This window comes from Microtus pennsylvanicus, chromosome X (assembly GCF_037038515.1).
Source record: "Microtus pennsylvanicus isolate mMicPen1 chromosome X, mMicPen1.hap1, whole genome shotgun sequence".
NCBI lineage: Eukaryota > Metazoa > Chordata > Mammalia > Rodentia > Cricetidae > Microtus > Microtus pennsylvanicus.
In genome coordinates this window covers 136,808,258-136,834,174 of record NC_134601.1, presented here as the reverse complement: position 1 = coordinate 136,834,174, position 25,917 = coordinate 136,808,258, and the positions used below count along the sequence as shown (strand labels likewise).

Here is a 25,917-nt window from a genome sequence, read left to right as displayed (position 1 = left end):
ATTTGTTAATTTGTGTTTTATTTATGAATTTTGCTTTATTTGTTTTTGAGACGGGGTCTCATGTTGCTCTGGCTGACCTGAAAACTTGCTGTGTAGACCAGGCTGCTCTTGAGCTTGAAAAGCTCTGCCCACCTCTTCCTCCCAAGGGCCACCACACCCAGCCCCTAGCCACTTTTTACTCATTCATTCGTTTGTTTGTTTGTTTTAGTTTTTTGAGACAGGGTTCTCTGTAGCCCTGACTGTCGTGGAACACACTCTGTAGACCAGGCTGCCATAGAACTCAGAGATCCACCTTCTGCTGCCCCCCAAATGCAGGGATTAAAGGCGTGTGCCACCACTGCGCTGCTGCCACTTTGTTTTCTGAGATAGGGTCTCTCACTGAACCCGGAACTCACTGATTTCAGCTAAAGAAGTTAGCCAGCAAACCCCAGGGATCCTTGTGTCTCCATCTTCCAGGTGCTGGGATTACAAGATGCAGAGCCACATCTGACTTTTATGAGGGTTCTGGGGATCTGAATTGGCCTTCTCATGCTTTCGCAGCAAGCATTTTTCCCAGAGCCGTCTCCTTAACCCTTGTGTCTGAAACCTTCAGATTCCACAAAAGCACTGTCCGTCAGCTGAGCTAGCCTGAGGGATAGACATAGCCACAGGGGGAATGCAAAAGGCTTCTGGGCTATGGAGTCATAGTCCTAGAAAGAGTCACTCTGGTTCAGCCTTAGGAGCTAACCTTACTTCCTCAGAGGAACTCTCTTAGGATTTTCTTCCTTCCTTCCTTCCTTCCTTCCTTCCTTCCTTCCTTCCTTCCTTCCTTCCTTCCTTCCTTCCTTCCTTCCTTCCTTTTTTTCTGTTTTGTTTTTTGTTTTTTTTCGAGACAGGGTTTCTCTGTAGCTTTGGAGCTTGTCCTGGAACTAGCTCTTGTAGGTCAGGCTGGCCTCGAACTCACAGAGATTCACCTGCCTCAGCCTCCCGAGCGAGCGCTGGGATTAAAAGTGTGTGCCACCACTGCCCGGCTATGTTTTAGGATTTCTTTTTCCTAAAAAAATATTTATTTATCTATCTATCTATCTATTTATTTATTTATTTATTTATTTATTTATTATGTATACAATATTCTGTCTGTGTGTATGCCTGCAGGCCAGAGAGGGTACCAGACCCCATTACAGATGGTTGTGAGCCACCATGTGGTTGCTGGGAATTGAACTCAGGACCTTTGGAAGAGCAGGCAATGCTCTTAACCTCTGAGCCATCTCTCCAGCCCCTGTTTTAGGATTTCTATTGCTGTGATGAAACCATGTCCAAAAAAGCAAATTGGGGAGGAAAGGGTTTGTTTGGCTTACTCTTCCACATCACTGTTCATCATTGAAGGAAGTCAGTATCGAAACTCAGACAGGCCAGGGACCTGGAGGCAGGAGCTGATGCAGAGGCCATGGAGGGGAGCTGCTTTCTGGTTTGCTTCATATGGCTTGATCAACCTGCTTTCTCATAGAACCCAGGATTGCCAGCCCAGGCATGGCACCACCCACAAAAGTGCCATCAATTACTAATTAAGAAAATGCCCCACAGGCTTGCCTACAGTGCGATCTTATGGAGGCGTTTCCTCACTGAGGCTTCCTCCTCTCTGATGACTCTAGCTTGTGTCAAACTGACAGAAAGTTAACCGGGACAGAAGCCAAGGTCAGTTGTCCTTCAGGGCCTGTGTACTTGTAGTTTGTCTAAGCCTGGAGCGATCCTTGTTAGAGACTCATCTAACTGCTGCCTTCTCAGCCTTCGGCTGTTTCCTGACTTCTGGTCACCCTGACTAAAGGTGTTCTGGCCCACCTGAGCTCACAGTGCCCTGGGTCATCTGTGTAAACCTGCCCACTATCTCCCAAAGTTGTTTTTATTTGCTTTTTGTGTGGCCATCTCCTAGGGATAAGCTTCTTGGTGGTTCAGGTCACCACTGGGCCTCTAGCATCCAGGGAAGCTCATGGTGCAGAAGAATGAACCCTCAAATATGCCACAAGCCACGTGAGCCCATCATTGGATCATAGGTGTGGTGCTAAGTTACCATGTACTGAGAGGAGGGAGGTTGTGGGGGAAGGATTGGGGACAGTTTGAGATGGTGAAGCCCTTACCCAGGGCATGGACCGTGGTCTGGAGAAGGGTTCTTGGGAGTTTTTTCTTCAGAACTCTGGGTGCTTGGACAAAGGGGACCAAGGTAGAGTAAACAAGAACAGTCTCCAGGTGGGCCCCAAGGTGAGTAGGGATTGAAAACAACCCCAGGCCTGAGCCTGGCCTGGAGAGCAGCTGAGGTCTTTCATCTTTATCTCTACAGTGAATGCCCTGAAGCTCCTTGGAGTTTCATAGAGGCCTGCCACAGAACCTGCTTCCCTATAGCCCACATCCTTTCTCCTATTGTAGTTTAGCCAGGCTAGGATCCTGTTTTTCCCCCTTACACAGAGCAGGCACCCTCTTTCCCCAAGGCCTTTGCACACTGCCCATGCCTGTGCCTCCAATACCCTTCCTGCAAAGACAGGTCCACTTGCCTGACCCCTCACCGCCTTTCAAGTTTTCCTTCCCTCTTCTGTCTCTAAAAGGCCTTGAGCGGGTGAGGTGTTCTAGTGTACAATGGAATTTGCCACTGAACCTGAGGCCTGAATTCAATCCCTGGCAGCAAGGAACCCATTCTAGCAAGTTGTCCCCTGATTGCCACACGAGCACTGTGGCTCACGTGTACCCACACACTCTCACTCACACAAGGCTCTGACCCCTGGTCACCTAGGGGTCATGCAGACGACTCCCCACTCTGCTTCTTAGATGCCCTTCACCGGCTCTCACTTTTTCTCTTCTGTCCATTGTACACCATCTTGGATCATTGTATGACCTGTTACCTTAATTGTTTAGTTGCCGTCTGGCCTGCTGGAACACAGATGCCCTGAGGACAGCCATTTGGTATCTCCCCATGGGGTACGTAGTGCCTGGGCTGGCTTTTGCACACAGGTGCAGTATAGCTACCTACAGGCCTCTGCGTAGGGAGTGAACCAGAAAGAGGCAGACACGGAAAAAGGAAAGCAGCCAGGCAGTCACTGCCACGGCATTGACAAGAGGCTGTGCTGGGCAAGCAGGGCATTGGATGACAAGCAATGGAAGAATCATGCTCCAAAGAGCAAAGAATGCAGGATTTGGTGATGGAGGAGCATTGGAGTGAGTTGGCAAGATCAAGGATTCCTGCCCGGGCTGCGTTACTGAATAGTAGAAGGGGGACAGAGGAAAGTGGCAACTCCAGGGCCATTTTCTGTTGCTTCCTAGAAACCAGGACTTTATAAATAGAAATTTAAGGTGGACATGCTGGGGCATGCCTCTAATCCCAGTATTTAGGAAGCGAGAGCCAAAGGATCAGGAGTTCAAAGCTAATATGAATTATATAGCAAACTTGTGACCAGTTTGAGTCATTATCTCAGGGGAACATAAATAGGCCCCAAGATGTCTCAGCAGGTAAAAGCACTTACCTGAGTTTGATCCCTGGGACCCCCATGGTGGAAGGAGAGAACTGAGTCCTGGAAGTTGGTCTCTGTCCCACGCAAGGGCCACAGAGGATACACATACACTCTAAATGAATAAACAAAGAAAATGTAATTTCTTTAAAAGATAAAGATTAAAAATTTAATGTAGGGGTGATGATGGCTCACACCTGTAGTTTCAGCACTCAAGGAGCTAAAGCAGGGAGCTTGCCGAAAATGCCTTGTCTAGCGTGGGTTGTAGGTCAGTTTGGGCTATAGAGTAAGGAGTGGGGCGAGAGGGGATAGTAATAGAGGTGCTTAGTATATGGGAGGGAGGGAAGAGGGAAGGAAAGAAAGGAAAGAGAATCTGACCACTATGTAAAGAAGAGACAGTGAGGGAGAGGCGAGGAGAAGGGAGCACAGGGGTTCATAACTTACAGTTCCAGAGTGAGGCAGGCATCTGGTGAGGGTCTCCTTGCTCTAGGACAATGTGGTGGAGGCATCGTGAGGTGAGACACAAACACATGTTATTTCCCACAGACCCACCCCCAAATACTACTAGCAATTGTGACTAGTGGGGTTACATAGCTAACGTATGGACCGGAGCATTCACTGTGGGCAGCAATGGATGTCCCTATGTCCCTGCAGGAAAGGCAGCAAGGCTAGAGGAGGGAAGAGAGATCTGGTGTTCTGTCCTGAGCAGAAGCTTCTGTAACATCTGCTTGGCACACCGTTCCAATCAGCCGGGCTAGACTGTTGAGAAGAAAGGGTATTTCTGTTCACGAGATTTTGGGGTATATTTTTCTTTTTTGAGACAGGGTTTCACACTGTGCATAGCTCACACTGCCTTTCAACTCACTGTGTAATCTTTTGTGTGTGTGTGTGACAAGGTTTCTCTGTGTGGCCTTAGCTATTCTGGAACTCGCTCTGTAGAACAGGCTGACCTCAAACTCAGAGGTCCTCCTGCCTCTGCCTCCCGAGTGCTGGGATTAAAGCTGGGATTAAAGGCGTGTGCCATTACTGCCTGGCTCCTAGTCCAACTTCTAACGCTCAGGCGCTCAGGCACTTTCAGAGGGGATAGCAGGAGGTTCCGCAGTACTGCAGTTCGTATGCTAGATGCGTCCATGCCGTCTGCTTCTGTTTTTCGGCAGGCAGGGCTGAGCCCCAGGAGCTCTGTTTTGTGGAGTACACTCAGAAGAACTCAGGCTAAATACAGGCAGCAGTGGGTCCCTTGTGACTTTGAATGGGACAGAGAGAATATAAGTTCCAGGGTTTTCTGAGACTCACTCTTACTATATGTAGCTCAGGCTGGACTGGATCTCTCTCTCTCTCTCTCTCTCTCTCTCTCTCTCTCTCTGTGTGTGTGTGTGTGTGTGTGTGTGTGTGTGTGTGTGCGGTTTTCAAGACAGTTTCTCTCTGTAGCCTTGGCTATCCTGGAACTCACTCTGTAGTAGACCAGGCTGGCCTTTGCCTCCCAAGTGGGCACCACCAGGGCCCAGCGGGACTGGAACTTTTGACCTTCCTTTTTGCCTTCTCCACCCCTCTCCGGTGCTGGGATTATGGGTGTGTCATCACCACCCCTGGCTTCTTATCAGTCTTTTTAATGGAGTGATAGGCTAAGCTTTGTGTTAGGTGTTGCTTGGGATTTCAAAGTGGAAGCTGTGGTTAATGGGAGTGAAGAGGAGATAAAGGGCCTCTAAAGTCAACAGCACTGCTTAAACTGCAGTACCTTGCTCCTTCCCGGGGACCTTCCTTCCTGCCATTCTGGCCTAAGGATTGGAAGTGGAATCATTGCCACAGAATAGGAGACAATTCAAGTTCTACTGTCTGGGTCATCCAGGAATAGGGGAGAAACAGAGACACAGAGAGCAAAAGATGAAGGAGAGAGGACTTTCTGGGGCCTGGAGGTGGTTTCTTGAACAGGATTCTTTTTTCTTTCTTTTTTTTTTCTTTTCTCAGTGTAGCCTTGACTGTCCTGGAACTCACTCTGTAGACCAGGCTGGCCTCGAACTCACAGAGATCCACCTGTCTCTGCCGCCTGAGTGCTGGGATTAAAGGCGTGTGCCACCATCGCTTGGCTTGAACAGGATTCTTACAGCGGCCCCTCATGCTAGAGGAGCATTGTTGGTTTCTGCCTCCCACATCCAGGGGCACCTCCAGGACTTACAGAGACCTGTGGGGATCCCAGAGTCCAGTGTCCAGAGAGGGTGAATGCTATGACTTAAGCATGGTGCGAATCCCCCCCCCCCCACACACACACACAAGGATTCACATACTGGAAGCTTGCTTTCCAGCCGTGTTGAGGTGGTGGCAACTTTAGGTGGTGTGATCTGGTGAGTGGTGATTAGGTGACTGGATCCTAAAGAGATTAATGCAAGTTTCAGTGGAGTGGATTAGCTTTCTTGAAACTGGGTTCTTGCAAAGCTAAAGTCATTACCTGACTCTCTCTTGTCCCCTTCTTTATGCAGCTACTATCCTCTCTGCTTCTTTGCCACATTGTCATGCAGCCTGTGGTCCCTCACGAGGACACCAATGCCATGCTGTTTGAAGCTTCTGGGCATCAGAATTATGAGCCAAATAAACCTCTTTACTTTATAAATTGCTCAATCTCAGGTATTTTGTTATACCAACACAAACAGCTTGTCCAGGATCACACACTGAAATTGCCAGCCTTACAGAACAGACCCCTTGTCCTTTCCGAGTCCTTTCCAGACTGCCTGACACCCTTTCTCTTGACAAAGAGCCTAGTGTTGCCATTGAAAGAACTAAATTACCTCATTTTTGAAAGGCGTTATGAATTCAGCTCTATTATGTGGAGTGGAGCAAAGATGTCTCGAGCAGGCATGACATTGTAATTCACATCCCACTCCTTTTATTTATCTTTGCTTGGGTTTGTGTATCTTTGGAAACGGCCTTAAATCATTATTGGAACAAAGTAGGGAGAAAAATAATAATATATAATTACAAATGAGGAATACACCTTATGATCCTATTAATTACCTTCCTTGCAATCTTTATTTTTGGCATTTTGAGAATAATTAAAGGATTAGGCCTCAATTGACAGCAGTGGCGGGTTAGCCTTGAACTCTATAAACAGTAGCAGTACCCTCTAGGAGTAATCTGGTACCATCTGCCACCTGGGGCTCTGTCAGAGCAGCATGAGGGGTTTGCTCTGCCAGTATACTCTGAATATTTATTTACTCTGCTCTGAAGAGAAACTGTGGCAATGGTTGGAAAATAAACCCTAAAGAAAGGAAGAAGCAGAGGAGGGGGAGAAAGCATGCGGCGTTAACCATTGCCAGCAGACCTAGTGAAGAGGACCATGGCTACTTCAAAAAAGAGAGAAGCTAAATTTTCTTCAAGATTGATCTCTCCTCCAAATTCTATGTGCCAGCAAGCAGGCCAGGAGGGTCCCAGTGTAGCCACTGGCACCGAACCCATGAAGGCATTCAGCCTTCATTCTGGAGTTTCTGCCACATCCTTCATCCTTGGCTTTTCATGCCACAGGAGGAAAAAAAAAGGCTTCTCCTAGGGACCAGGCAAATAAATTCACTGCAGGACAATGATGTCCTTAGGGGACATCATTTGCATGGCAGGATGCAGTGAAGGACATTGACATCAGAGCCTGTTTCTGATGAGCCCAGCAAATTCGCTGTCCATGGATCCTAGAAAGTATGACATTTACTTGCCCATGTCTCACCATGAGGACAGGGGAAGCAATGACTTGGGTAGCAGTTGGGTTTGAGGGAATCAGGTGGTGAGTATCCAGGCAAACCGTTATGTTTAGTCTCTAGGCCTTCATTCCCTCATCTGTGAAATGGTGATTGTAGTTTTCTGTAGGAATGAGATCAGTGTATATTGTATTTGGCAGACAGAAAGCCCTTAGGAAACTGAAGAAAGTTAATCTACTCCCCAGATCTCAAAAGCTTCAGGAGAGGAGTTGGGTGGAAGGGGCATGGGGACCCCTTCCCATTCTCTCTCTCTCTCTCTCTCTCTCTCTCTCTCTCTCTCTCTCTCTCTCTCTCTCTCTCTCATTGTAGCAGTGGTGACACGGACTTTTTGCTTGTTTGCAGGGCTAGAAATGGAACCTAGGGACCTCACACATGCTCAATAAGTGCTCTACTGACAAGCTGGATCTGGTCCAGCCAGCCCTAAGAGTGATGATGTCCATGGAAGCTTAAAATCCAAGAAACTTACCCAGGAGTGGGAACGGACAAAACGGGTCATAATATCATCCATTGCAGAGCCACAGTTTAGTATCATCAGGAAGGAGAATAGAGAGGTTTTTCAAACTTCATTCCAGGGTCTGTTTGCTTTGTCTGAGGAGTAAGTCTTTGCCTTGAGTTTCCTGGGAGGAAGGCACTCTTCAGTCTTCATGGAGATGCATTTGCTTAGGTTCCCATGGTGGGCAAGATGGATCAGTTGACACCTGCTGATCCTGAAAGCAAAGAAACACCTTGTATGACATTTACTGCAGTTGGCAAGTGGCCAGGATGACCCAAGAAAGATGTGATCGGAGAAGCTGCATAGGATTTGGTCCCAGAAGCACTTAGTCTGCGGAAACAGTGCAGATGCCTGACTGAGAAGCCATGTTCTCACTCTATGTTGCATGCCAGAGGGGTGCGAAGTTAGGGGAATCCCTGTGGCCACACGTTCCTAGATTAGCCATACATAGGTTTGGGGTTTTTTGGGGGGGAGGATGGGTAGTTCTAAGAGCTTTAGTTTCCTCAGCTGTAAAGTAGATGGTAGTGTGTAACCACAGGGTTATTAGGGGGCATAATCGAGATTGCATGGAAATGTACCTAGTAAAGAACTGGAAGGGAGCGAAGGTCCTCAATAAACAGTAGCTATTTTTATCCTATACGAATTATTCAAACAGACTCTCTTGCTATGAAGAATAGCACAGCGACATAGTTCCTGTTAGGAGGTCAAAGGCATGGAACTGGGAGAAAAAGACTCAGTGGCCCAGTGCCAGTTATGACCAGAGCCCACATTGATGGGCCCTGAGGGTCTTGAGGAGGAAGAGCCTACAATTTTTGGCACCAGGTAACAGCTGAGTTAGCTGAGCATGGTGGTGTGTACCTGTAATCCTAAGCTATACAGTTAGACCCTGTCTTGAGTGATCAGGAATAGGCAAGGAATACTAAAGGGGTTTGGCTTGATCTTGGCTAAGGGCTCCTGATGTCACCTGGGGATGATATTCTGCACTTGGGAAGACTAAGGGGCCTCCTAGGGATCTTCCAGAAACATGTGCACCCAAGTAAGTCACTTGGCTCCTCTGACCAAGAAAGAGCTGTGTATATTCATCTCATGTTCCCGTGGGTCTTTCCAGATGGTATTTCCTCTTCTTGCCTTGTACTTGACTTAGCTAATTACTTCTGCCTCAGTCTTCCCCAGAACCACAGATCCACTCCCTGCACATTAGCACCACCCCTACAGCTGTCTTGCTTTCTTGAACTTGCTTCAAATATCAGCCTGTGCTACATACAGAATAACAATGTATCAGGCATTCAGTCATTCATTCATTTATGTTTCATTCAATCTTTCTTTCATTTTTGTTTTTGAGACAGAGTCTCACCATGCCTGCCTGGAACTCATTATGTAGGCTGTGTCGCCTGCCTCTGCCTCCTAAGTGCACCATCAAACTGGGTCTTTGTTTTGTTGCTGTTTTTTGAAACAGAGTCTCTAATGGCCCAGGCTGGCTCCCAGCTTTCTATGCAACTGAGGATGACCTTGAATTTTTCTTTTCTTCTTTTTTGTTATTGTTGCTTTTGGTTCTTTGAAACAGAGTTGTTTCTTTTTGTAACCTTGACTGTCCTGGAACTAGCTCTGTAGACCAGTCTGCCCTCAAACTCACAGAGATTCACCTGTCTCTGCCTCTGGAATGCTGAGGTTAAAGGGGCCTTGAATTTCTGATCCTCCAGCATCCACCTCCAGAGTTCTGGGATCACAGAAGTGTGCCACACCCAATTTTTTAAAAGTGTATTGCTGGGGTTGCTAGGGGTAGAAATCAGGGCACTGTAACGAGTGAGTGACATCCCCAGCCCTGGTTTGTTTTTGTGGCAAGGTCTAGCAATGTAACACCAGCTGGAGTGTACTGCCATTCTCAGCTGTAATCAAGTTATACACAGTCTGCATGTGCTAGGTACCATGATTGGCGCTAGGAGGGTACAGTCTAGAAAGCTAACAACAGAAAGAGCTTATTCAGGAGCCGCCAGCAGGCCTGCTCAAATGATGAGGCAGTCTGTGGCAAGCAGTGAAATGGTAGAAAACAAGTTGCTAGGTCAGAAAGTTCAGGTTTGTTGGTCTGTTATTTAGAGACATGACCTCACCATGCTGCTCAACCTGGATTGGAACTCAATATGTAGCTCGGGCTGACCTGAAACTAGAGGTCCTCCTGCTTCCCTCTTCCCAACTACTGATGTTACAGATGTAACCACACACCTGCCTAAGAAGTTTGAGATTGTTTCAAATGTGACAGGAACTAATGAAGGTAGTGCTATCTGGCACGCAGTGTGTTTGCTTTTAGTTTTTAAAATTCACTTATTTATATGTGTGCCCCTGAGTGCTTATGCAGCACAGGCTGAATGTGGAGGTCAGAGGACAACTTTCGAAAGTCAGTTCTCTTTTTCCATCATGATGCTCATGGGACTAGAACTCAGGCTATTAGGCTTGGCAACAGGTACTTTTAGCCGATAAGCCATCTCACCAGCACCTAGTTGATTCATCTTTTGAAACGTGATTTTGCCTGGCCTTGAATTCATAATCCTTCCTACTTCCTAAATACTGGGATTGCAGGTGCTCACCACCAAGCCCAGATGCGACATGTTACAAAAAGACCTGTCTAGCTGCTATGTGGGGGATGGACTGGAGGAGCATGAGAAATGATACCTGGAATTAGAACCCTAGGTCATCCAGGCAAGAGAATGAGTTGGTCTGGCCTATGTTACTGCAAAAAATTCAAGTTTAGGTAGAATACCGAAAGTACAATTAGTTGTATTTACCAGAGTGCTTCAGAGAAGCAAGGAAGAAGGTGAAGGAGGGGACTTATTCTCATGTAGGATTTTGTGTATGGCTGTGTAGTGGGGGGTGATTAAGAACATGGGACTCTGGACAGAGGGCTGCCTATGTTCTAATCCTGTTGGCACAAATTCCCGTGAGTGTTCTGAAGTCCTTTACGTCAGTTTTTATATGTGACCCGTGGATAGTGACTACCTGCTTTACTGAATAATTGCAAGAATTCATAGACAATTTATATTGTGTGCTTGGTTACCTAAAAACCACTGTGCAAATGTTAGCTGTGGTTACTAAGCTGAATATGGATGCCACGGTGAGCTAGCTGGTCTGCAGTTTGATATGGTGGCCTGGAACTTGGGAAAGAACAAACCAAGAATCACCAAGTGAGAGTATTTAAAGTCATAAACGGGGATGAAATTTGTCCGTCGGGGGTTATCCAGGCCCAAGACCATCGGAGGAGCAGAGACAAGAGCCCAGAAAGAAACTGAAAGGGATTCTCAGTCTGGAAAAAATGCCCTATATTCTGCCACCAGGAAGCCATGCCTCTGGGAAGTTAAGGAAGACATGGATTGAAAAAACTGGGTGGTGGCGCACTCAGGAGGCAGAGGCAGGGAAATCTCTTATGAGTTTGAGGCCAGCCTGGTCTACATGGTGAGTTCCAGGACAGCCAGGATTATGTAGAGACACTGTCTCAAAAAACAAAACAAACACTCCCTGCCTCAGCATGAAGGAGGTGTCTGGTTCCCAGTACTTTCTGCAGAATACCTAGGGAGGATGGCTAGAATGGTGTGATAAATGATGATGTATTATATAGTCACAAACAAGGACCATTTCCCTAAGCTGATAGGAAGTCATACGCAAACTGCCTGTACCTGTAAATCTGCTTGGAAGGCTGATGCAGGAGGATTGCTTGAGCTCAGGAATTGAAACCAGTTTGTGTAACCTAACCAGCGCCCCCCCCCCCCCCCCCCCCGCATATTTTGGCAGCTGCAAGATGTAGCATTAAGTTTTCCTGAATAAAGAACAGAATAGTTTAGGCTAATAAATTTGGAGCATAGGCACTGCTGGAGGTCTGTGACCCACCCTCAGGGGAAGCTCCATAACCCATGCTTTTTTAAAAAACAAAAACAAGAACTGCAACATAACCATGCACAAAGCGGGTGTGTTTCTCTCCTTACCACAGACTCTGCTGGCTTCCCAAACAGAGCTGAACTCTTCATGCAGGGGGGGATCCAAATGGTTGATACACAATTAATTACATTGTTTAGAATCCTATGCTTTTATAAACAAACAAAAAACTTGGAAACCAACAAATAGGAGGAAGGAAATGAGCCTGGTGTGGTAGCCCAGGCCTTTAATCATTGTACAAAGGAGGCAGAGGCAGGCAGATCTCTGATGTTAGCCTGGTCTTAGAAAACAGACACACGAAGCCATCTGAGGCCCCGAAAGATGTGTCAGGGGAGAAAGTAACACTACAGAGTCATAATGGAGCCTTCTAGAATTGGAGACAGGAGAAAGCTAGGAAGAGACTGGTGTTTATATTAGCAGGTATAGAGGCGACTTTAAAACACCAGCAGGCTGTTCTGGGTGCTGTGGTGACATCAGGATAGATGGTTGGCTTTCAGCAAGACAGGTAAGCTGCTTTTACAAGTTACCTGCAATAGTGCTAAAAAGTGGTTAAGTTTGTCACAAAGATACAAGATCTGGGTCCCTTGATAAGACGTTTGCTTGTGGGTGGGTGGGGGTGTGTGGAATTGTCAGAAATTTATGTATTTTTTTCCCATAGGAGATGACATATATGACCTGAAAGACTTTGGGAAAATTGAAAATAAAAATCCCTAGAATTTATAGCCCTGATGGTTTTGCTGATGGTCTTGTAAATTGTATATTTAATCAAAGGCACTTGAATGTCTCTTTTTTTAACTATTGAAGAGCCATTTAAATGTCAACATAAGTGATTCCCTCCCAAATAGTGCTGTTTAGACATTAGTTCCTCTAATAGACCATAATGATTCATAAGGAGGCATTTCTCGACTCTAAATTGTAGGCCTATTGAAATATAAATTAAGATGATAAATAATTTGACCTTACCTGAGAGTACTAAGTATTTACACGTGTCAAATACGAAATTACCCTGCATATCAGGGCCCCTAAAAAGGCTGCCTTCGTCTCAGTAAATAAAACGGGTTAATGAATTTCCCTTGGAGAGCAGAGGAAAAAGGGGACTACACAAAAGACTTTGCTCCAGGGGCTCGGCTCTCCCAGCCCTGCAGACGTGCAGCGGGCTGGGGAGAGAGGTTCCCCCGGAGCGCCAGGCGGGTGCTGGCCGCCTTGGCGCTCGGCGCGTTCCCCTCTCCCCCTCCTTCCGCAACGCCGCTGGAGTTTCAAAACATGGAGTTTCCACAGGAACTTTGCCAGGCCGAGCTCGCAGCCCTCCCAGGATCCCGCAGCGATATTCGCTGCAGCCGCCGAGCTCCTCCTCCCCGCAGACCGTACTGACCCGGCGGCCACCCAGAGCAAAGCTCGTCGGCCCGGTTAACTCCCCCAGAAGGCGCAGAGCTTCCGGGGCCCAGCGCCCCGACTCGGGTCCTGCAGAGATGATTATGTCTTCCGTGGGGCCCCTAGCCGAAGCCATCAGCCGAGCCAGTGTGCTGGCCCGGGGCTTGGGACTCTAAGGGGCGGGGGACGCCAAGGCGATTGAGGCCGAGTGGGCACGCCGGCTGCTCGCGCTGGGGTTTGGTTTTGTTTTAAAGCCGTGTTGCGCGCCGGGGTTGGGCGGGGGGAGAAGAGATGCAAGGGGGGCGCGTAGCACCTTGTCAATGAGAAATTTCCTGTTCGCAAGACTCAGCTTGCAGTTTCTGTCCTGCCCTTGAACTGACAAGTGGATCTCCGCTGCGATAGTCCTGGAGAGTCACGCCTGGCGCACGCGGGGGTAGGGGTGGGGGCAGCGGCGCCGAGGCCCCGGGAGCCGGCTGAGCTGGGCCGCCGCCTGCCCTCCCTTTCCCCGGCGCACCCGTGAGCTCCGAGCCGAGCGGTGACTAATCTGTGGCTCCGGGCCTCTTGGCGCGAAGCCCGGGCTCGCCTCCCGCCCCCTTGTCCCTCCTCCTTCCCCAGGCCCTGCACGCAGAGCTTCGCGGGGTGAATCTTGCGGGCTGCCTCCGCCGCCGCCGCCGCCTTGCCGGGAGTGTGGGAAGCGGCTCGAGGCGGGCCACTCGGGAGTCGTTTCCAGTCATTCTCCTTCGACCCCAAGCCCCGAGTGTGCGTGTGTTTCCTTCCCCGTAAGGCACTTTGATCAGCATTTCCTCTGTGCAACCGAGGAGCCAGGACGAACTGGGGCTTTTTAACCCGTTGCGTGCCAAATCCACCGAGGGCTCCAAGGGGGCATGCCTTGGGAGTCAGGTCCACCCGATTGGCTAGGTTGGCAAAGCCGGAGTCATATGAAGGCCCGCTGGGTCCGGGGCACTTGCCCTGGTGCGGCACACTCTCCTATGGACAGCAGGCTGCGAAGCCTCAAGCCTGGGGGCTGCGCAGTAACCCAACCTGCCCGGCGAGGCACGGTGCAGCTTGAAAGGCCCAGCGGGCTTAGGCTTCTGGAGGATACAGGGAAGGCCTGCAGGAGCTGTCCTCGAGCATCCTGCTCGCTGGCGCGGGGGATGGCGCTCACCCCAGGGTTGGGGGCCTTGCTCTTGCCCCCCCCCGTACTGGGCTCTGGCCACCGCCCCCTCCCTTGACCTGGCCTCGCTAGGGAGTTAATGATTGATTTACTGGCTCCGAGAGGCCGGCGCCCTCGCAAGCTATTTGTCCAAGCTAAGGAGTTGCTGGAAAGAGGTGCAGAGGCCTAGAGAGCGGGGGTCCCCTAGGAGGGGAAACCGGGCTACCGACGGGAAGGAACGACCGCTTGGTTAGCTTCCACTGGGAGATTCTAGCCGTGTCCGCGGCGAACCCGCGGGAGGCCCGGCCTGGACGAAGAAGGGTGCATTTGGAAGCGCCACATGTAAATGGATTGGCAGCTGGTGATTAGGCTGCCCGGTTTTATGAGTCATAATAGGCCGCCCGCCTGGCCCTCAACCTGCCCGTTGTAGACTTGGGGTGCTGGGGCCCAAGCAGTGCACTACTCCCAGCCGCAGAGGGGGGATGCTCCAGGGGGCCCCGGAGAAGCGTTGCACAGGATTTCCTCTCATTTCTCGTAGAAGGCAACACAAACACCCTAAATCAAACTGCTCCGACAACCGGAGGCTCCACACAGACACATCAATAAGGATTTCGCCTCCCGCGTTCGAACGCACTGAAACACTTGTCCTATTTTTATGCAAATGACACCACACAAATAGATCTCGCAGGCCCAGGAGAGGGGCGGGAGGAGGAGGGATGCCGGCGCCCCACCAGGGGGCGGTAAGGGGGGGCGTCAATCCCGCACCTCGGGGCCCGCGCTGGCTCGGGTGCAGTGGGGCTGGCACTAACCAGGAGGCCCGCCCCGCGTGCGGTGGCTCCCTGCCAGCGCCGCCTAGTCGGCCGCGTCCCCAGGCTGCCTGCAGAGGCGGATTAGGGAAGGAGCGAAGCGAGCCTGTGACTAATCGCGGGGCCTCGGACCGGAGCACCAAGGCCATGTGCGACTGACAGGATCGACACTAGCCGAGGACACGGCGACGCCTCGCTTAATTGCAGGCTTAAAAAATTGCCGCCTGAGCAGCTCCGGTGCAGAAAGCCACAACATATGCATGGGTCTGGGTCTGGGGAGTGCGCCCTGGGAGGAGGGGGGTTGTTCACATTTCTCGCCTAGAGTGAGGAAGGTTTGGCTGCTCCTGAACCGAGGAAGCTAGTTCTCTGGTCCTCGACTCTGCTGGGTCTTCCAGGGGGACCCGCTGAGTGGCTGTGGGTGAGGTGGCCAGCCACCAGCAGTAGCTTTTCTATCATTTGTTTGTAGAGTCGGTGCCCCCTTCTTGTAGGCGACCCTATAAAGGAGGCCTACAGTAAAGGGTTGGATTACAGCGAGCCCTTTAAAAATAACCACACGCGGAACACTTTACTTCGCTCCTCTTCTTTACCCACCGACCGAGACACAGGGCCCCGAATGACCAAAGGAAAGCCAAGTCAAGTAAAAGCAGCCAAGGAGCAAGGTCATTGAGTGCCAAAAGTCTGGGGTCACAGACACGAACCCTCGTCTCTTCGAAGGCCTGTGGTCATAGTCCTAGGCCTCCTTTCTGGAGCCCTGGGGCCTCTCAAGAGCGAAGCGTCGACGGGGCGACTGGTCTGTGAGTGGGGGTGGGGATAGGAAGGCAGTGGCGGGGAACCCTGCGAGAGAAGTTTCCACCGCGCTCTGATCTGCTGCTGCCAAAATCCCCTGGCCCCTCCCCGCCCGCACTACCTTCCGTTGCCACCACAAGTTTGGTTTAACGAGAGAGCTCTATAGAAAAGCAAACCTTTTCTATAGACCCTGAAAACAAAGGGGAAAGAGACGCGCGAGGCCGCAGAGAAGCGTCTGCTAGCGTAATGGTGCCAGGCCGAAAGCAGAGCATTAGAACTGCAAAAGCCGCGCGGGCGGGAGGAAGTGCGAGGCGGGAGGCGGGGAGGGCGGGCGGGGGAGGGGCGCTGCGCCATGTTTCCGTGTCACCCGCCGAGTCGCCGGCGCTGGGCTCGACCGCCAGCTCCCGCCTGCCTCCGTAACAGCAGAAAGCGTGCGATTAGCAGCCAGACAGGCGGGGACTCCGGGCCCGCGGGGCCGCCGCACACGCCGCCCGCGGCCCCGGCCCTCTCCCCTCCCCCGCCCGCCGGGTAATCCTCCTCCTCGCTGCAGCGCGGTGTGCACTCTCATTAGAGCAGGGTGGCTTTTCTCCGCGCACTCGCTCCGCTCCCGCTGGCAAAACAACGCCTTCCCCGGCCGGGCCCTGGGCCAGGGAAGTCGGAGAGGGCCGGACGGGGGCGGGGTGAGGCTGGGACAGCCACGCAGGTTGCCTCCGCCGCCCGACCCCGGGCATCCAGAAGATGGGGAGGACCCTTTGGCCCTCCCCCGCGAGCAATGGCAAAGCCGGAGGTCCGTACCAGACTCTCTGTCCCTCGGGAAAGGGGGGGAGATGGCTGGTGCCATCCCGACCTACTGCCGGTCCCGCACGAGGCGAGAATGCGCGGGGCAGATGAGTGTCCGTGTTGAAGAGCGGGGGTGGACCATTGGGGACAGTCCCCACAACTGCATTTTGTCCCCATGTGATTGCGAACGACCTCTTAAGGCCAGAAGCTGGATCTCAGGTGTTGTCGCTCTCAGCCCCTCTGGGAGACCAGTGCCCTCAGCAAGCCTTTGGGCTGTGCGTTTGACCGCCCCGAGTGAGGAGGAACCGGGGGAGGATGCTACCCCACTGCTTTGGAGCCCCATTTTCTGTTCCGTGCTTCCCGTACACGACACTAGGCAGCTTCTCCCAGCACCACGCGCCCAGCTGCAGGGCCCGGAGCAGGTGTTCCTGCCTGGCCGGAGTGGCGGCTCCGCGCCCCTCCTGTCCCAGCTGCGGGGCCGGGGGACGAGTGGGGGGAGGCGCGTTGGTGCTCGTGACTGAGGGGCGTCTCACCGGACGTCTCCCGGGAGGTTTCCCCGTGCCTAAAGGGGGGCATCCCAGGGTGCGGACAGCCGCCTGGAGCCAGGAGAGATTTGGGGTGACGGGAGGCAAGCTCCCGTCTGGAACTGCCCTGGGGGCCAGAGCAGGCCTTTCGGGGTGGCGGGAGGGCTTCCGGTCCCCGTGACTGCGGCAGCGGGGCGACCGGGAAGTTCCCGGCGCGGCCGCGAGGAGCACCCTCCCCTGGCTGTCGCCGCCGCGCAGCTCTCGGAGCGGCGCCCTCAGAGCCTCTGGGCGTCTGGCGACGCCGCCTTCACCTTGTGCGGAGATCGGGGCTTCAGGGTGGTCCCCGCCCAGCTCCCCCACAGGGAGGCGGGGGTCGGGGACCCTGCCGGAGCGGCTGCTCGCCTCCCAGCCCCTCCTCGCCGCGCCGCGGCTATGGCGGGCACGTGAAGCGCAGCTCGGCGCCGGGAGCCCGCCGGGGAGCGGCCTGGCCCGCCGCCTCAGCTTCCCCACGGGTCCAGGAACGCGGAACCAAGTCGGGCCAGGCCCCGCGGAGCTCGCTGCGGCCCCGCACCCCCTCCCTGCCCGAACCGGGCCTTGAGGCCGTGCCAGACGGCTCGCCCGAGGGGAACTCGAGCTGACTAATGGGACGCGTGTGGGCCTCCTGAGAGGCCCGGCTGTCAGCAGATGCCCGCTCGCTTGGCGCTGACGCCGCGACCAGGCTTTTCGGGGAAGGGCAAGAGGAGGGGTTTCCCCGGACCGGTGGTTTCGGCTCCCTGGGGACAATCCGGCTGCGGCTGACCCTGGGCTTTGGGTCCTGGAGCCCGGCCCCGAGCGGGCTCCAGGGTGCCGAGCGGAGAAGGTGCCTCAGACCCCGGAGCCGGTGGTGGGCGAAGGCTGAGCTTGGCCTGAGGGACCGGCCTCTTTCGCCGCTTGCGATCTGGGGCCAGCACTTGGATGGGGGAATTTGCAGGCCATCCTGGGTGCAGGAACTTCGATACCAAAACCTTCAACAAATAGAAAGTCTTCCGGAAATCCCTCAGTGAGATCCCTGTGAGGAGAAAAGGATTACTAAAACTCCGGGAGAGTCCAATTTAGCTGGGAGTTCTCCAGGGTCTAGGCTGCCTTTTCCTCCCCTTACCGGGCTTGTGAAAGTCCGCAGAGTTTCTTATTATTTTCAATTAACAGCCACCTCATTGTTGACATAGTTATATGACCCTCCCAAATATAGCTACCTGTTTAGTTTCAACACATCGGCTCAATGGTGAAACACAAACATAGACCCGTAACTTAGAGAAGAAAACTGCCTTTGCAAGCTTGTGTTGGACGCAGAAGAAATCCTCATCACACATCCCTGGTTTTACTCAGCTTGATTACACTAGAAATTTTGCCCCCCCCCCACGAGAAAGACTGAAACCCCGCAGTAGAGGTGCGACTTTTCCTGGGGGTCCTCGGCATTGGAGAGGGGTTGGTGATGGAAAGGAGGTGGATTTTAAATGTCACTTCCAAATGAAAATCCTTTCCTTTGGCTTCTTTCTTTCTTTCTTTCTTTCTTTCTTTCTTTCTTTCTTTCTTTCTTTCTGCAGTTTTCGAAAGGAGCATTTTTTTCGAGATAAGTGACCGATCAAAATCGCGGAGGGGAGGTTGTAAGCAGCCGCTTTACCCCAGCTTAGCCTTATCTTATCTTTCACACTTGCACGGCGGAAAAAAAATTGGCTTATCTTTATCCCCACCCCCTTCTCGCCTTAATTGCTAAAAAACACTGGCGTGTTAAACGGGCAGGAAGGAGGTCTCTGGATTGTCAGTAGAATAGGAAGATTCAAAAATGTGGGGTCCTGGGGGGAAAGAAGGGTGACAGAGTTTCTTTTTTTCTTAGGCCTTTCTTGTACAGTGTAGAGGGTCCAGTTCCAGCTGGAAGGCACCATGCCCAGGTTTCTTTTAAAAAAAAAAAGAATTAAACAAAAACAAACAAAACCCGTATGGCTTTGGCTTAGGCAGCTTCCCAAGGTCTCTTTTTCTCAGTATCCTATTTACCAACCTCTTTCCTTCATCATCCTCTCTTCTACACATATCCTCCGTTTGGGGGGTGGGGTGGTAGGCAGGATGCAAGGCTAGGACGTGCAGTCTGCTGGAAATCATTAAAATATATGCGGGTGTCTGCAAACACACACTTTTAAATCATGGCGTTTCCCCTCCACGCTGGTATATTTAAACTCCAGAGCTTGCTGGATCTCCTCCCTCTCAGTCGTTTGTCTGTGTCACCGACAGGCCGCTAATGGCCAGGCTTCCAGGCGCTGTGCATTATGCATCAGCCTCCTCCCACCGCTGCCCCACTGCCTCGCAATGCAAACCACTCTCCATCCCTGTTTCCCCAATGGAGGCATGGGGAGGGGACTGGAGGGTCGCTAACAGGCAGGAGATGCTAGGTTATGGGGTGAAGGCACAGCAGAATGGACGTTAGGGAGAAAGGGAATCAGGTAAAATGTGCATAGATTAACTTAAACCATTTGAGATTCCCAGACTTGTGGTCCTGGCCACGATCACCCCACGGTGATCACCACCCCACAGCAATCACTTGTGGACCTAATTTTGGGTGTGTATGTATTGTGAGGGCTTTCAGTTGCTTAGAGCTACACTAGTTGTGCTTTTCTATCTGTTGGCCTGTAGTCCTTTCTTACAATCGGGCAGCTACTGGTGATGGCAGCTTTGGAAGCTCCCCGGGTGACCCCCAGGAAGAGGAGAAGAGAAGCTGAATTAAAAATGGTTGGGGAGGGAAGCAGCTATGCTGGGTGCAAGAGCAGCTATCTACCTGCTTCCCCCTTTCCTGATGCTCCCACTCACCCTGTCCCCAAACAGGGTAAGATATGCACTAGAGAGCCTTGCTAAACAAGAACACTGGCCTAGAGGTAGTATCAGGGTTGATCTGCAGGAGTATTCAGCTTTGATGGAGGGGCTAGGCAGCTCCCCAAAGTCCCTTATGTTTATGCCATTTGGTTAACACCCAGTCAACCTTTGGCAACAGCAGTGTAGACTTTTGAGATTCCAGAGTGCAGGGCCTGACATAAATGTCACCCTAGACCAGGAATTTTCTAATGTTGTTTCTGTGAACCATGTTGGTTCTAATCTTTGGGCCTTCCACCTCCAAACAGCCTAGAACTTTCCAAAGGTAATTAACCTGTCCAATCCCAAATCCAACACTTTTCTGTCCAGGGAAGGCAGCTCTCTTTAAATATTTCACAATTAGTAAAATTCTTATGGTCAAGGATAGACTTCCAATTGTTACTTCATTTGAGTTTTGAAAGGAAGACAGGAGCGTAAGCTAGATTGGTCTCCCTGCCTTCCCCCGTCTCAGCCCATGAATTTTTTTTTCTTTCTAGTGCCATTGGATAAGCCTGGCATTCCCTGACTGAAGACTGTAACTGTAGCTATTCGTATGTTTTTTAAAGAACACTTTAACATTAACAGGATACTTTTCTCTTACATAAGCTAAAATGTATCATTTTTACCATTCAAGTGTGGCCTCTTCCAGTAACTTCACTATCTAGTGTCATAGGCTAGCAAACACAAGCTGAGGCGGCTACAGAACTAGGCTTTCCACTCTGCACATACCTATCATAAATGAACCCCCACCATACACACAGTTGAAAACCCATCGGTGCCCCTAATCACAGGTAGGACCTCATGAAAGGATGCACGGCCTAGGGGTAGCCAGACTGGTAGAAGCCTGGCAGGTCTGTAGCCAGCATAATCTGAAAAGGGCAGGCAGGTTTCAAGTTTGCTCCCAGAAACTCCAGTTTGCTTTCCCAGTTTCAGAGTCTGCTTAGAATGTGCAGCAGGAGAAGGCCTGGGATTCCGAAGTCCAGCCATATGTTATAATCACAAGATCTTTTTTTGGGGTGGGGGAGTTGGAGCTGGTGGGGGGAGGGGCAGACTCGGCAGCTCCACCTTGGAGAACTTCTCATTTTCTTGCTGATTTATTTTTTAGCTGGTTAAGGGGCCTCCCTTCCCTTGCACTCACTTGCAGGTCCACTCCATCTATTCTTCTACTTTCATTGAAATCCTCCCCTTTCGGACGTCAGGGTATATTGGTGGCCTGACACCTGGGTCAGTTCCAGAGGGACATGGAGGAGGGTAGTTGCCAGCACCGAGGAAAAGCCAGACCTTGAGCATCTGAGGTACCCCCCCTATGGGGAGGGCGGCGCCGCTTAAGGATATGTTAACAACCCCCTGAGTAAGGACACAAAATGGGACCGCCTTTGGACAGCTTTCTCTACACAGGCAACTGTTCGACTAACCAGGCCAATAGGTGTGATCCTTCTCCACTTAGGGGACCCGGGAAGATCTCACATTTTAATTCTCAGTGAATTAGACACACACACACACACACACACACACACACACACACACACAGCGCGTGCGTCTCTTAGTACTCCCTTAATATTTTTAAAATCCCATGGAATTGGGAAATGCACCCTAGGAGATGGTAGAGAAAGCCTTTAATCCCACCAGCCCATTGGAGAACACCATAGAGTCCACAGACGCCCTTAAAGGAGAGGGGGTGACTGCCACAAATTACGTCAAAGGCAAATTTACTGGCCTGTTTGTCTCCAGCATCAAATTTCCCAAGCAGTCAGCCCTCTCCAAGGCCCCTTCGCCCTTACAGCACCCCCTCCCATTCATTTTAGCACTAGGACTTAAAGTTAGACAAACAGACCTCTTTGTCAGCAGTCCCGGGAGGCCCTAGGATTGGGAGAGGCCTCAGGCTCCGTTCTCGGCTCCTGGATTTTCCGAAAGTTCTGGACAGTTAATGTGACTCGGACTCTGGGAAAAGCCTGTTCCTGGGAGAGTTGGGAGGTGAGAAGAGGGGGAGAGAAGGTGGCTGGGCATCGAGCCAGGGCTTCTGCGGTGCGGCCTAACCGAGCCGGATGAGCCTGGCACTGCTTCTGCTGCTCACCCAAACCAGCCCTCCCGCCCAGCCCGCAGCCGCACAGCGGCCTTTCTGCCTGGAACCGCGTTCAGAGTTTACCCCACAAATATCCAACTCCAGCTTTCCAGGTTATTTTAGACTTGTTTTGAATAAAAGGAGTCGCTTCAAAAAGAAATGTTGTTACAACACACAACCAGCGGCCTTTCCCCCAGCTGTGTCTGTAACTCGCATGCGTTCACTCTAATAACTTTTAATGTCTAGCCTTAAAACGTCTTTATAAAAAATAGCTTTACAGCGTAATAGTCCAGGTGTCTTTCTGCTTGTTACAGGAGATGAAAAAAAAATGTGTAGATTAGCTTTCAGAGACACCCACCCCCCAGAAAGACCTGGAAGAAAAAGGCGTGCATTCCATTCTGCAGGCGCGGGTCCTGGACGCATTAGCAGCCCAGCATGGCTAGGCACAGCTCACTGGCCTGCCTGCCTGTCTTTTGCATCAGTTGTTACAAGCAGCTCTGGAGCATGAAGATTTAATTCTGCTCCAAGTTTCGGGTTTCAAACGGTAGAGATGTTTCACTTCTGCTTTGAGAAGGGCTGTTTTTATAACTATGGGCTGAGAACTAAAACAGAATGAATTAAATCGTACCTAATATCAGTCCCACAGTCAGTAGTGGGCCTCACTTTTAAAAGGGAAAATATTTTCTAGCTAGAGATGATTTGGGCCTTGACCTTGACTTAGTAATCAACTTGAGATGCTTTTGATTATTTTTTGGCATGTAGACACTCTAGGATATTTAAAAACTTTCCGCGTGGGTTTACTAGCCACTTCCATTTCGGACTTTGGTTCTCATCAAGCCTGCACACCATCCTGTCCCTAAGCAGAAGAGATACTCCACCCCCTTCCCAGAATCAAAAGACCCCCTAGAACCACCGAATAGGGTCAATTTGGCCTCGGTGCCCGAGCCCCCAGCCTGGGTGCCCTGGTTTTCCTTCCAGCCAGCTTCACGAAGTGGAGCTGGGTTCGCCCTTGAGGCTCTGCGCTCTGCGGAGGCCGGAACCTCGCTTCTCGGCTTCCCCCTTTCGCCTGTCTGCCCCCCCCCCCCCCCATCTGGCACCCAGAGCTGCTCTGGGTGCGCTGTAGAAGCTCAGTACGTGTCAATTGAATTGAACTGCTGCGGGCGCAGGCTGTACGCCGCCGCCGAGCCCGGATCTGCACGACGTTACCCAGTGGAAATTTATGTGCTGAACGATGAAGCCAAAAGTTGTTCCTGGCCAAGTAAAATAAAACGCGGGAGATACTCTCACGAGGCCGAGGTGAGAGACGAGGGCAGACCCACCAGCTATCCATCGGAGGTCCGGACCGGGAAATGCTCAAGAACTGGGAGGAACTCAGCGCATCCCAGTTCCCTTTACGGCCCTCCTACCACCTTGTGCCCCCAGGAGTAGCACCCCCCCTTCCGACGATTCCCACACAACGGAAACGTCCGGGGAGCTAGGGCGCAGAACGGCCACCGTTGCCGGTGGTGGTGTTTACGTGTAGCTCTTTGCGCCTGCAGGGGAAGTAGCTCCTCTGGGAAGAAGGGGCGAGGTGGGCTGGGTGGACGCCCACGCGCACTCAGGCTCTGCTGGGCTGGGTCTCGGAGGGGACGCGAGGCCCGGAGAGCGCAGCGCTGGTGGCGAGTGGCGGCAGCGGCGCCTGCCTCTGGGGTTTGACAGCTTTGGCTGAGAGGAGTGCGAGGCGCTTTATGGTAATTGCGGTCCTCCACTGGCCTTCTGGGTAGCAAGGGGAGTCTCGGCGCGCAGCAGGGGAAGCCGCCCCCTCCGCCCCCCAGTCTTCGGGCTGGGGATCTCTTGGCCGACCTAGCCGTCGCCGCCGCCCCAGTCGGTCTGCACTCCCCTAGGACGGGAGCCCCTGCTAGGCGTCAATAGCCAACTCGGCCTGAGCTGGGACAGAGAGGACGGTGGAGTGTGTGTGCTTCGGGGGGGGGGGGCACGACACGACCCTACCACCCAGGTGGTTCGGGGTTCGGATGCGGCGAGGCCCCAATGCACCCGGGTGGGAATCGGTGACGGCCGGGGAAAGTCGGGCGAACCTTTTCCGAGGAATCCCCCCCCCAAACCCCACCGCGGAGGCGCCGCAGCGGAGGGTGAACGGAGACTGGGGAGCTCAAACTTGCGAGAGCTGGAGGCGGCGGCGGGCGGGCGGCTGTCGCCCGAGCGCTGCGCCTGAGGGGGGAGGGGAGGCGGCTGTTGGGAGGGAGGGAGGGCGGGCAGAAGGAGGGGGAGGAGGAAGAGGAGGGAACCTGGGAGGGGGGACGCGTTGGGATCGAGGCGTGCGGCGGCAGACGGAGCCCGGGCTCCCAGCGGCAAGGTGAGGCAGAGCCGCGCTCCGGGCTGAACGGCGACCGAGCTCTTCGGCCGAGGGGGAGACGCGCCGGATCCCAGAGCACGACCGAGAGTGGGAGCAAGGCGGTGGCGAAGGGGGAGCACGCGAGCCGCCGGGCGGAGAGCCCGAGCCGCGCTGTCGCCGCGCAGGGACGACTTGGCCAACACACTCGCTCACACACACACCCAGCCCGAGCGGGCGCTCGCGGCGAACCGTCAACATGGCGCTGGGGCTCTTGCCCGGGCGCGGGCGGCAGCGGCGGCGCGGGAGCTGCTGAGGCTGACCGAGCACAGTCCAGCTGCGGGAGCCGAGGACCGCGCGGGGCAGTCGCCACCTGCCCGGAGGCTCGCAGCCCGCCCCGCCCCGCCCCACCCCCACGCGGCCCAGAGCCCACCCCTCCGCCGGGCCGACCCTGAGGGCAGCCGGCTGGCTGCAAAGGGAGACGGAGGCGAGCGAGCGCGGCGCCGAGAGCGGGCTGCGGGCACCCGGGGAAGGCAAACTTTGCTGTTCGCTGCGTTTCCCCTGCCCGGCTCCTTCTCTCCTTAACGTAGCCGCCCTCCCCCGACCCCGCACACGTCCACCCACCCAGTAAGCCGCCCCCGGATCCTCCTCGACGCCTGGACTCGGCTCCGGGGAAAACTTCAAAGCGCCGGATCGCAGGCTCCTTGCCTACTTCCCGACTGGGGATTTCAGGTCAGTGCCCGGAACACCTTTCCCCGGGGAGGCCGCGGGCGGGCTGGCGCGCGGGGGACTGCAGCCGATCCCGTCCCTCGGGACTCCCACCCTCCGAAGGTTTCTCCTTCGACTTCGGTAGACCCCCGTCGGGAGGTTTAGCTACCTTGCTCGCTTTCGTTTTTACATCAGAGCTGTAAGTTATTAACAATGCAGCCAAGCTAAGCGTCCCCCGCGTGGGCACCGGGGAGGGAGGAACTCGACAGGGGACCAGCCGTCTCCCGATGGGCTTGGAGGACGGGGAGTTCAGTGAGTGGAAGTTTGCAGCCTCTGTGTGTCTGCGCGGGAGCGCGGTCGTCGCCGAGCGTCGGAGTCAGGCGCGGGGGGTGGAGTGAGGTGGGGGGGAGTGCTGGGCTGGAGCTGGGAAGCTCGGCTCGGCGTTACCTCGCTAGCAGGAAGGGGAGGCGGCGGGTTCCCGTCTGCTTTCTTTTTCGACTCGGAAAAGAACTGTAAAAACCCCCAGCCGCCGCCGCTGCTTCTGGTCTCTCCAGGGGCCGGTGGTGCCTCCGAGTGGAACGACGGCTTGTGCGTGCGCTAGTGTGCACGGCGGGCGCCTCGGACCGAGCCGAGCTCTACCTGCCGTCGTCGCGCAACTCCGGTGGGGAGTCCCGGGTTTTTTGTTTTGTTTTGTTTTGTTTTCCCTTGGCTTGCCCCAAAGCGTGGATCACGTGGATTTAGGAGAAAAAAAATAACTACTAGGAATCTGTGGAGAGCCGGAGATTCGGACTGGGCCAGTCCGCCCGCCTGCCAGGTCAGCTGCTTTGTTTTGTAAATGTTCTTTTAAGATTCTAATTCGACCTCCTGCCACCTCCCTTTGGGAGATGTCCTTAGGGT

The 25,917-nt window shown here is 53.0% G+C and overlaps 1 protein-coding gene and 1 long non-coding RNA gene across 13 annotated transcripts in view; one reads left to right on the top strand and one right to left on the bottom strand.

Annotated features, from left to right (window-relative positions):
- Bcor (BCL6 corepressor) overlaps positions 1–25,917 on the top strand; it is a 121,725-nt gene that overhangs the window by 54,830 nt on the left and 40,978 nt on the right. For 4 of the 12 annotated variants that reach the window (XM_075957234.1, XM_075957238.1, XM_075957233.1 and 1 more), the window contains exon 1: positions 24,953–25,044. The exons of 5 other annotated variants lie outside the window; for them this stretch is intronic. The gene's annotated coding sequence lies outside the window, so the exon portion shown is untranslated. Of the gene's footprint in view, positions 1–24,910; positions 25,045–25,439; positions 25,835–25,917 lie in introns of those variants that run through there. 3 more of the 12 variants (XM_075957239.1, XM_075957237.1, XM_075957231.1) reach the window with 3 other exon arrangements.
- On the bottom strand, positions 5,570–7,772 carry LOC142841236 (uncharacterized). The gene is made up of 3 exons (XR_012909035.1): positions 7,677–7,772; positions 5,756–5,838; positions 5,570–5,652 (listed from the first exon to the last, which is right to left on the bottom strand). It is a non-coding gene; the product is annotated as an uncharacterized LOC142841236 (long non-coding RNA).